Source organism: Macrobrachium nipponense, chromosome 1 (genome assembly GCF_015104395.2).
Source record: "Macrobrachium nipponense isolate FS-2020 chromosome 1, ASM1510439v2, whole genome shotgun sequence".
Taxonomy (NCBI): Eukaryota; Metazoa; Arthropoda; class Malacostraca; order Decapoda; family Palaemonidae; genus Macrobrachium; species Macrobrachium nipponense.
Window position 1 is genome coordinate 207,355,201 of NC_087200.1, and position 12,643 is coordinate 207,367,843.

Here is a 12,643-nt window from a genome sequence, read left to right on the forward strand (position 1 = left end):
TGCTGAACTTTTGCTGAATTTTTGCTGAACTTTGCTGAATTTTTGGAGAATGGACAAGCAATTAACATTGGTGATATTTTTTGTACTGATACTGATTTTTTTTTTTATATACTAATACATGGGTGCCGTAATGCTGTCAAGGGGAGGTGAAATCTTTTTTGAATATTGGAGGAACTAACAACATTTTAGTTTTTTTTTCCTTTTTTTTATGAGTTCAGCAGATAATTGCTTGACATCTAGTGAGTTATGGGAGATAGTTAATGGTGCCGTTGATTTTTCTTTTCTCCTTTTTTGGAAATTAGCCATCGCTGACACAAGTTTTTTTACCAAGGGTGAATTTGAATTTATTTTTTCACTCCAGTTGGTGTGGATATTTTTTATAATATCTCAGTTCATGAATTAGTCATTGTTCGGGAACGTTGTTCGTGTTTAGCTATTTGATGCTATAGAGAAATATATGGGAGAATTTTTTTGCACGTTTTGAATGCATACGTAATGGCACTACATTTTTTCTCTGGATATTTATGTTCCAGAAATTGTGAGTTTTTCTTGCACAATACATTAGTTGTATTTTTGACAACTTTGTGAGAGATAGGAAACTTGGCTAAGTTTTCTAGTGGCCTATGTCGTAGTGCATATGGAGAAGTCTTGGCTAAGACACTGGAATTTTGAGTTCTGTTATAATGGAGTTGTGGCACATTAGTGATTTTTTCTAGAATTTTCTAGACAGTTTTTATTTGCCGAGTTTTTGCCCTTTTTTAGCAGTTATGCTAAATGGAGTGAGTTTTTATAGTTTTTACTATAACATTGAGTTATTCTCTGGAGAATTGGAGTATAATTGAGAATATATTGGATTTTGGAGAGATAATTGGAGGTATATATATTTTGGAGTTATAATTTGAGATATAATATAGGGAGATATATATTTAGACCATTTTTGATATTTGCCAATGTGGTGAGAGCTATGTTTAGTTCAATTATTTTGCAGCCATCTTTGTTGCAAATGGAGACACATTTTGAGGAGATTATGGGGCAATATTTGTGAGTGTGTGAGTTAGTTGCCTTGAGTGCACATTTTTGGAGATATATTTTTGGAGCCTTTTGTTTGTTCCACATGGAATTATTGGGAAATAGAGGTAAATATTTTGTATTTGCCGAAATAGAGGTGATTATTCTCTATTCCTGGATGGTGTCTCTTTTTTTTTACTGACATGTGGCTATTAGAGAATAGAGAGAATAATAAGGGGGTTGGTTATTAACCAAATGGAGGAAATATTTTTATAATCGGAGTGGTGTTATTATTATATGGTGAAATATATGGAGTTGGAATTAATTCTTGGGCGGGTGACTTTTTTTTTTTTTGTGGTCATGGAGTTTTTTTCGAGACAAGAGAAGATTTCTGGGTTCTTTCTTTTTTTTGGTTTCGTGACTATTTAGAGGCGAGTGACATTACTGCATTACGAGTCATTTGGAGATGTGTGCTTTTTATGTTCACAAGTGTGTTATTCTTGGAGAAATATAATTTGGGGAAAAGTCATGTTGAGAGAATAAGTCTTCGAGACAAATTTTTGAACACATTAGTCATATCCTGAGTTAATTCTGTGAAAGTGTCAGTTAGACCTTTTTTTTTCTAGAGAATCATGAGTTTTCCAAACTTATGTGTCCGACTAGACAATTTTTATGCTACTGTTTTGAGCATGCGTCCGCAGGCAATTTTTTTCTGCTGACAGGCGATGTGATGAGCCGTGTGCTGATTCTTTTCTTCTGATGGTGATAGATCAGAATTTTTGCAATATCTGGAAATGGTTTGGCTATAGCATTTCACGAAAGCGCATGTGTGAGCGTTTGCTTTCCTGGCAAATACATAACTTTTACATGGAGCATTTCTTGGGAAAAAAACAAACCGGAAGTTATGCATATTATACATGTATTATGTATTTTGTGATTGGGGAAACCTGCTTGTGTTTATCTTTTTTATTATTTTTTTACTTCCTTTTCCTACGAGAGATATAATTTGGGGGATTGAGCTTAAGTAGCATTTCTTTTTTGGACGGGAGATTTGATTTTACCAGGGGATGTAATTTTTTAATTTTTTTGAGGGTTGTTACTTTAGTAATGGGAGTTTGACATTAAGTCTCATTGTAATTAATTATTGAGCAGTAAAGGGGTTTTTGCTGTTAAAAGTTGGAGATTTTTACTGATTTTGTGGGTTGTTTAAATATCGAGCTTGAGAGAACATTTTTTTTTGGGTCTGGGTGTTACGAGATTCTTTTTTTTTTTTTTTTTTTTCCTGGGTTGGGCGCATTGTGATTTTTGTCTTTTCTTTTTTTCTTGTGAGCACATTCGAGTTTGAAATGTGAGTGCAGAATTCCGTGGCGTAGCTTGCTGTGATTTCTGAGTTGTGTGTGCTGATGTGTGAGTTTGGAGAATTGAGATTGGAGAACTTGATGTTTTTTTTTTTTCTTAAAGAGTTGTGATAAGATTATGATTTAGTAGTCATATTAAGGGAGTTTAATTGGGAGACGTTCAGTTGGTTTGTTTCTGACCTTTTGAGATCATTGTTTGATAGAAGTAGTAAGTTTGGGTTAATTTTTCTTGGATTGACCAAAGACTCGACTGACATACTAAACACACACCAAAGAGTCGTTCCCCGACGCCAGCAAGACGTCCACCAGCCGTGAAGAGAGGTTGCGCCATGTTGTCCAGGGTGATTACAAGTATTTCCGTGATGGTGATCGCGAGAGAATTCTACAGCGTGTTTTGGAGATCTACAGAAGCCGTGAGAAGTCTTCTACAATGAGGGAGACATTCCGTCTTCCTACAGTTGCTACAGCCTGCTATAGCCTGTTGCTGTCTGTTCAGCTAGTTGCAGACAAGCGAAGAGGGATATTCAAGAATCCTAATGCAGAAAATATGAGAGAAAATGCGTCTTGTGTTATTGGGAGATAAAGCGTGATAAGACTTTATTTTATAATGCCAGAGACGTGCAGTTTTACTTATTTTATTTTAAGACCGGCCAATGTTTTGTGTTATAGCAATTTTTCTAGGCGGGAGCTAGCATTTGTGCGAGGCCGAGCTATCTGTAAGGCTAGAGGTTTTTTGATTAATAATATGCGTTCTCTGTGACCTATGGAATGTGGAGAACAGTGCAGAGGTAACGACCTGAGAGTAGCTGATCAATGAGTTTCCTGGGATGGCGTGAGATAAAATGTGCTTAGTTCAACGAGTCAATGTACGACAGTTTATGAACTCTTCTCAAAGTGCCTTTGGGAAACTGGTTGTAGCCAGTAATATGAGGCGTTGTCGAAGTGTGCATTCGTATGTGCGTGTGTGCCTCTTCCCTTTATTAGGTTCATACCCAAGCCTATGGGAGGTGGGATTTTTTGATAGAGGGCTTCAAGTCACAGGCAAGATGCCGTGGCATTCGCCGGGGGGAGTTGTTTATTAAGTGTTAAGTGTCCGGTTGTCTGGGTAAGTGTTCAAGTGCTTTAGCCAAAGGGATGGCTTGTTTGATATCTTGTAAGATGTTCCATTTTATTAACTTTGTCTTTAAACTTGTTTGTCGTACTTACCGGGATGTAGTTCGCATCTTGAAACAGACGGATCTGGAAATGCCGGGGGACAAAGAATTCCCAGAGGCGTGTAGACTTCTTTTTGGTGACTAGACATTGTACTGTTTTGAGTTAGTCTGTGAGACGGATTACTTCATTGATTGGTTTATTTATTAGTTGTTAATAAACGTTAGTGTTATGATGCAACTCTCTCATTTCATTACCTGTTAGAATGGAGAGAAAGAGGTGGAGAGAGAGAGAGAGAGAGAGAGATTGCCGAGAGGGAGAGAGAGGTTATGAGTGATGGGGTGAGTGAGTCTGCCTTCCGTTTTGTGTCCACGCTTACCTTATGAATAACAGGGTGAAATCCCCCATGTTATATATATATATATATATATATATATATATATATATATATATATATATATATATATATATATATATATATATATATATATTATATATATTATATATATATATATATATTATATATATATATTGTGTGACAAGAAATTTCTGACTCCATTGGGGTCCAGCGCAGGTCTTTGAATCGAAAGACGAAGGGGACTGCTAACAGTACCACATAATTCATGAAAGAAGTTGGAACGGTGGTACTTAGGTTCCAACTTCTTTTATGGTTTAGGTGGTACAGTTAGCTGTGCCCTTGCATTTCAAATTAAATACCTGTGTTTGATCCTGATGTGAGACAGAAATTTATTTCTGTTCCACATGTGATAGTTTGTTGGCTACTTCTGTGTGTGTGTGTGTGTGTTGAGTATCAACCTTTTCTCGGTTCTCAGCAAATCTGTAAAAATGAAATTGCAGACTTCTGCTCTTTTCTTAAATCCAGCTGATGCGAGTTTACATTTAAATTTATGTCACCACAAGAGAGAAAATGAAAACCAGGCAACAAAATCCTAGAAAAAAAAATACTACATCAAGAATTAATTTTAGTAAAGTTCTAATATGACAGTTATTAAGAAGAATTATCCCCTCTTCTGCGCATTACCTTCCAATAATGGAATTGGACAAATGCTCCGATAATTATTGGTGGAAAGATTTTTTTCAGTGACGGCTCATGAGACTCAATAGGGGAGATGAACTCTTTCTGTTCCCTTCCCACTGTTCCCGAGGGGAAGAAACAACGATAAACCTCGGACGTTAATCTTCCTTATTCTTCCTGAATCTCCTCTTGACGGACTGCATTCTCTCTCTCTCTCTCTCTCTCTCTCTCTCTCTCTCTCTCTCTCTCTCTCTCTCTCAGTGAAAAAGAATTGGTCAACGTTTTGTGAATCCTCTTCAGTTTGAAACTTGCCATTAATCTTTGTAAACGTCCCGCAGTTTTCGAGACATAATAGACATAAAAAATAGCTAAATTATGATTTTAGTTAGAGTTATAGCAATTTATAAAGTAGAATACAATTAATTATCCAGTAGAGAATATAAATATTGAAATTAGTAGGAAAACATCTCTCGGTCATTATCATATAAATTTATTGGGTAATATAGAAGCTTCTAGTTAATTTTTATTAGTTTATTTTATTTTTACAGGCAATTTTCTGTAATCTAACGATTTATAAGTCAAAGAAAATGCCTCATAAATTAATTTATATTATTTTCTTTCCTTTCTTTATTTATACTATGTAAACTGGCAAAGAAAATGGTTTAAATTACTTACTATAGTAATTTTCTTTTCTGTCATTCTTTCTGATTAAACTAACAAAGACTTTGAAAGTAACTTGATGGAAATTAATGCCAGCATCCACTAACCTCGGTATTACATACACCAGCCAAGATGTCGACCTAAAAGTAATATTTTCACGTGAAAATAACCGCCATGATAAGAAGAGAGTTACCGACCGACTGCACTTTCCTCTGACATATGACAACGATAATTCTCGTCGCCATCACGGCACTAATCAAAAATGACAAACGGGCGAGGCAGGTATAAGTTTTGTCGTGACAAATGGGACTTTATAAGGCTTTTACACGATAATATTATACTTTTTTCGGGGGGATCCTTAATAATGAGTGGAGTTCAGTATGTGTAGAATTTCTCTAATATAGGACAATCATTCCTAAATAGATCTACCACTTTTCTTTTCTGTCCCCCTTTTGGGACTTCATAGGATTTGGTGTATGCATTATTATTTTATAGCTATATCCTCAATCAAAATCTGTATTTTACCCCTCCCCTTTTTATATGATTTAGTCTATTTGTATTATCTCTCTAGGTATGAAAGTCATAGTGTATTTTATGTGAAATAAAGCATTTATTATTATTATCATTCATTATTATTATTATTATTATTATTATCATACATTATTATTATTATTTTATTTTATGCTCCATCACAGTCCTCCAATTCGACTGGGTGGTATTTATATGTGTGGGGTTCCGGGTTTGCATCCTGCTTCCTAAGGTAGTCCATCACTTTTCTTATGTGCGCCGTTTCTAGGATCACAATCTTCTGCATGAGTACCTGGAGCTACTTCAGCGTCTCGTTTTCTAGATTCCTTTTCAGGGATCTTGGCGCCGTGGCAGAGTTGGGTTAGGTCGTCAATGGACTGCTTAAGCAACATTGGAGCTGGTCAGTCGTTGGATAGGTGACCGCTCTCCTCGGCGTTGATTCCTTGGGAAAGGATCTTTACCATAATTCCCTCAGTCTACTCAGTGTAAATGAGTACCTATCCCTGAGGGGTAGGGTCCAGCTATGGGTTAAATAGCAAAAACTCAGCAATGATGTTATAAAATGAAGGAATAAACGAAAACGACGTAAATGGAACCTCTGGCAACAGAGGAGCTTCGTCCGGGAGCCGGTATTCAACCCAGCTGAAGGGGAAGACGGTCAGGTACTTGGAGGTCGTTCATCCAGCAACTGACCACCACAACGACAGTAACCAACAGCCTGAGATTATTATTATTATTATTATTATATTATTGAAAGATAAGCAGATTAATCAATCTTCATTATATATCAGTCCTTCTCTCTATATTTGGAAACGTATTGAACATACGCTCATATTTATGCATAAATCTTTTAAAAGCGTTTTATTTACAATAAAATCATACTTGCGCACACTTCAGGGAATAAATTGTTTATAAGGCAGAGGGATATATTAGCAAGGCATATTTAAATATTACCCAAAATAGGAAAAAACTATGATTTCTTTGATTGTTAGATATTCATATTATTTACAGGTAACAAAAATGAGCAAATACTGTAAAGAATCGTTAGAAAATTATGAAAGTACACTAAAACCCTTTCTAAGAAATAATCAAGGCATCAAACATGATTCTCTCCTTCTTCCATGTGACTGAATTCAGCGCTATCTGTGAGATGGAATATAAACTCTCATTACAATTTAAGGCAAATGCTTGTTGAATCGAAAATGAACCATTGCTATGGCCATAAAGAAGTTAATTTTCGTAACTTAAGTCTCGCAAAAAAATTAATATTTTTCTTCACAGTTTTTGATGAACCTTTTTTGTTTTACTTACATTTTTATATATATTTAATTAGACTAATCTGCTGTAAGTATATGATTGATTTTATTAATGATAAACTTGATCCCACTCAACCTTTATTGTCAAACGTTAAATGAGAGATTTATTTCTATACAATAGTATGTTCTTATCATTATACATGCTTCCCATTATTCAAATTAATATCTCCTGCACGTATAATGTCCAAAGCAGGAGCCTTTATTAAAAGCATAAGTGAAGGAGAATAAAAAGGAAATCTTCTTTTTTCTTATCGGAAATCAAATTACCCAAGTAAAACAGGCAAATTGAGTTTACGAAGCTGATTACCTCGACTAAGGCTATTACTCAGTTTTCTCAGACACCCAGATGAAGGCTGTTTGATTTATAGTGCCTGAACTACGGATCTCGTCAAAGAGGTCTCCGTAATTACCTTACTGGAAACAAACTCCATTAGATGTTCGATAAGGGATTAGTTTATATACCCCGTGGAAACCCCAGAAAATGTCTATGCACAAGCATGGAGGAAATGGCTTATTTTGGAGCAATTCTTTTTCAGTATTCTTAGGATGATCGTGATATGATCATAAGCAGCATACTTGTGGTTGCAATTACGTACATGCATAAATACATAAAGCGCATTGCCTTTCTTTATCTCACTGAAGTCATCAATTTAAATAAAATATTTTTCTAGCTTACTTGAAGAATCAAGCTTTGTATCAGGTGGCCTTATGCCATTCGTCCAGCAACTCACAAAAAAAAATAATAATAATCTCTGATGGTTTATAACCCTCTGGCTGCAAGGTTCAGATAGAAAAATTTTCGAAACATCTTTTCTTCCTCTAATATCCTGCCTCTCTCCATCTCTTTTTTTCTCTCACGTCACGTTCTTCAAAGATGATGATACAACAGGAACGTTTCACTGAGTGTAGATCTCAATATATTGTTATGGCAAGAGGTCAAGCATTGGGATTGACAGGGAAATTGAGAATAATTAGGTCTAAAAGGTGTAACAGGAGGAAACTCGCAGTTGCACTGTGAACAGTTGTTAGGGAAGGGTTGAGGAAAGAGCGATGGAAGAAAGAGAATGCGAACAGAGGTGCAATAAAATGAAAGAAAGGGGTTTGTTGCCAGGTGCTGAAGGGACGAATATAACTGGATTTACATTACATTTAAACTACTAAGATCATGATTTATGTAAATACAAAGAATCACAATACACATAAGCACACAAAAATTATCTTACTTTTCTATTAAAAAGTTTGTTACAAAAAGCTCATTCTCATTTCTATCTCTTAGTGATAACAGAGAGAGAGAGAGAGAGAGAGAGAGAGAGAGAGAGAGAGAGAGAGAGAGAGAGAGAGAGAGAGAGAGAGATTTCATGATATTCGTCTTCGCTGTCTCCTAAAAAAGAGAGCACCAAAAATTGAGGGCCAAATGAATATTGCCAAAATATAAAACATAAAGCGACCATTAACTTCAAAACAGATAATAGCCAAAGGTTAAATTATATTGTGGTTCTTTTTTCCAAGCATATAAAAATACTTTGAGTTTATCACTCGTTTAAATATGACCAATATAGTTCTATATGCAGCATGAAACTATTTTTCACTTGAATTGAATATAATGTTAGTGTTTTCTTAAAAGAGTAATTATATGTCCAGTAAAGAAGTTATAATTCATACTCTTATGCGTATTCTATTCAGCAATTGTAATGTTAAATTTCTCTCTCTCTCTTTCTCCTTCCATCACCTGTTATACGTAAAACTTAGATTTGCTCCTGTAAATAGTGCAAATACCTCTCTCTCTCTCTCTCTCTCTCTCTCTCTCTCTCTCTCTCTCTCTCTTTCCCTATCACTAAGGACAGACTGATATCAAATTACATATTTCTTTTATATTGGCCTCAGAAGATTCATTCTTCACAGAAACCAACGCAGGATGGGTAGCAACCGTGAGAGAGAGAGAGAGAGAGAGAGAGAGAGAGAGAGAGAGAGAGAGAGAATATATAATATATTTTCGAGAACAAATTTCTAATTATGATTGGTGATGCAGAGACAGACAGACAGGCAGACAGACAAACTGAGAAGGAAGATTAAAGAGCCAAAAAATATTTCTCAGTCATTTACATAAAATTCTACAATATTTCTAAAGCTACTGTTTCCAGAATAAAACTTTGAGATAGAAAACATTCCAATGAATTTTCCTTCCATTTATATTTGTTTCTCCTATCCGAAAATACTTAATTTTATTTCAAATTAAATCAACACAAATAGAGAGAAAACTCACAATGCTTTTTCCAGAAGACAGACCAGCAAAATTAAGTGATTGACGGAATTGCTGCTATGAATCTTAGAAGATGAAACTCCATATCCTTTTGGCTGGACCTTAGTACTAAAGAATCTAAGTCGTGTCTTTGAGATATCTCTAATCTAAATATCTTGGAGAAGGAAGTTATTCAAGCGTATATAGAAGATAATTCAAGTACAATAACTGGCTTTGTAATGCCTTCAGTTCTTTGTAGTGAATTTATATCTCAGACAAAACTCAAGTTACAGAGAAGAACAGAAAACCTTATTTGTGAAATTGAACCAGTGTTTAGATTGACACAAATTCCAAAGAGAATTCGGTAGGACGATGGAAAAGACGCCCAGCGAAATAGGAGACGACTTGAAACATTTTCCAGCCATTCCGAGGAGGCCAGATCAGATATATGCATACGAAGAGCTACAGGACAGGTGATGCCGAGACAGATATACTTTCCTATTCGGAAAAGGGTTTTTCCAGGAACGAGGGACGATGGCATGGAAGAGTATATTGGAAGTATGGATCACAATAAGAGGAGAACGTACACGGGGCAGGGGCTTTCATACAAAAAAATGAGATGAGATATAAGTGTTGCTTGGAATAAAAAAAATTTAAAAAAAGCTTTAAACCATTATTCGAGGAGAGTGAGCTTATTTAACTATAAGCTTGTTTAGAAATAAGATGCTGAAATTCTGGAAGCAGATTCTAATCAAACAGCTAGTGTAGCAGATGTTCAAGATTATTCAATCATACCAACTCTCTCTTTGCTTTCTGCACTCTTTTTCTCTCTATTTATTCTGCACGGTTTACTTGTGAAAATGGAACATGAAGGGTTAACTGGATTGTCTTAAGGCACAATAGAGACAGTGAATTTTAGATATATATATATATATATATATATATATATATATATATATATATATATATATATATATATGTGTGTGTGTATATATATATATATATATATATATATATATATATATATATATATATATACAATATATATATATATATATATATATATATATATATATATATGTATATATATGATATATATATAGATATATATATATATATATATATATATATATATATATATATATATATGATATATGCAAATATATATATATATATATATATATATATATATATATATATATATATATATACTATATCATATATATATATATATATATATATTAATATATATATATATATATATATATATATATATATATATATCTATATATATATATATATATATATATATGTATGTATGTATGTATGTATGTATGTATGTATGATATCTATATATATATATATATATATATATATATATATATATATATATATATATATATATATATATATATATATATATATATATAATGAAAAGTGGAAGAAAAACCGACCTACAAAATATTCAGGATAGATATTAATCCCATGTTTATTTTCTAGGGTAAACAAGCTATTCAACTTCCAGGCTCTATGATATTGGATCATAACATCAAGGTTAATTTTCTAGGTTTGTTCTTTGTGAAATACTAAAAATAATATTACGAAATATCATTGAAAAACGTTGTGATTGTAAAATATACAGAATGTTACTAAATAAAACAATTTTTCTTTTTTTTTCAAAACCATAATGAAACATGATGGACCTCACCCCAAACTATCATGTTTATGTTCCGATACATGTGTCATATCTCTCCAAAAGCTTATCCTTGTCAACAACTCTCCACATATCACTTGAGGAAAAGATAAGAAATCAGTGACATGTTCCAGGGTATATTTTTCCTTCTTGAGTGCATCTCTCTCTCTCTCTCTCTCTCTCTCTCTCTCTCTCTCTCTCTCCTCTCTCTCTCTCTCTCGCGGGCGCACACATACACACACAAAACTAAAAACACACGCATACATACTTATACAAGATACTATCATCTGACAACAATTTACGTAAGATGTGGCACTTTGTAAGATTTTAAAGCCAACACATTCAAAGAGTCACCTGCAGTTGTTCAATGTTTCATAATAATAAGAATATCACGCAATTTATTCTAAAATCTGTAACGCCAGCAAATAACGTAAATCAATTAATAATAAAAATATCGAAAATAACAAGAAATATTCACCGAGTAGAAAATGTCTTCAAACATTTTTACTCAGTTCACGGTAATAATTTCAATCAACGAGAAATTATTAAAAATGATAAAAAGTCAAGTTCCCCAAATAAATGAAAATAGATCCCACTGTTGGAAATATATTTGAGAACACTCCATACGCTGAACAATGAAGGAAATTGAATTTTTTACCGGTTTGGTAACCAAAATTGATATGATATACACATTTTTTCTTTTTTTTTTTTTTTTGCTCCCATGAAATGGGAATGGTTGTGGGTTTACAATGATAAGCAAAGGTTTTATGTTTTTTTCCAAACTTTTTGCACGTCGACTGGGATAGTAAATTCTGATGGTAAAAGCATAACAGCCACCACAATTTCATTCAACCAATGCATCAGTAGAAACAAAACATTATTGGATTCCGTATCTTATTATTATCATTATTATTATCATTATTATTATTAATATTATCATTATTATTATTATCATTATTATTATTTTTATTATTATTATTGTTATTATTATTATTATTATTATTATTATTATTATTCTTATTATTATTATTATTATTATTATTATTATTATTATTATTATTATTATTATTATTCAGAAATTCGGCCAAATATACACCCTGGAGGTCATAGCCCATCCCTTCCTGTCCAGATACCTTCCACGAAAAATTCAGCAGAAGAAGAAAGAAAGCAGGATGAAAGTCCCAGCTCTCAGTAGTAACAAAGTCAAAGGTCAGTCAGGGATGGAAGAGAACAGAGGGAGGCTTCAGGGATCCCTGAACTGGAAATGCTTTTAGGTCAGAGGCGTCAAAATGATTTTTGAGACGTGTGAATGTGTTTCCAGGGGAGGCGCGAATCATTCCAGGTGAAAGGGGAGAGACGTCCAGAGATGGAGGAGTTCTGGAGAAAGGATTTGTTTATGTAAAGGATTCTGGAAAACTTTTGGGGGAAGAAGTAAAAAGGTTCGTAGTACTACTGTATGAAAATGATATTTGTAAAGAAATAGAATTATTACATGATGAGGTATATCGAGATTATACCAGAGATATATAAGGTGCTTCGAAAATGATGCTGTAATTAACCAGATAAAAAACGTAACAAATAAACCCTATTCGTATGGAACAAACCCACAGGGTCCACTGACTTGACATTCAAGTTTCCAAAGAAGTAACAGAA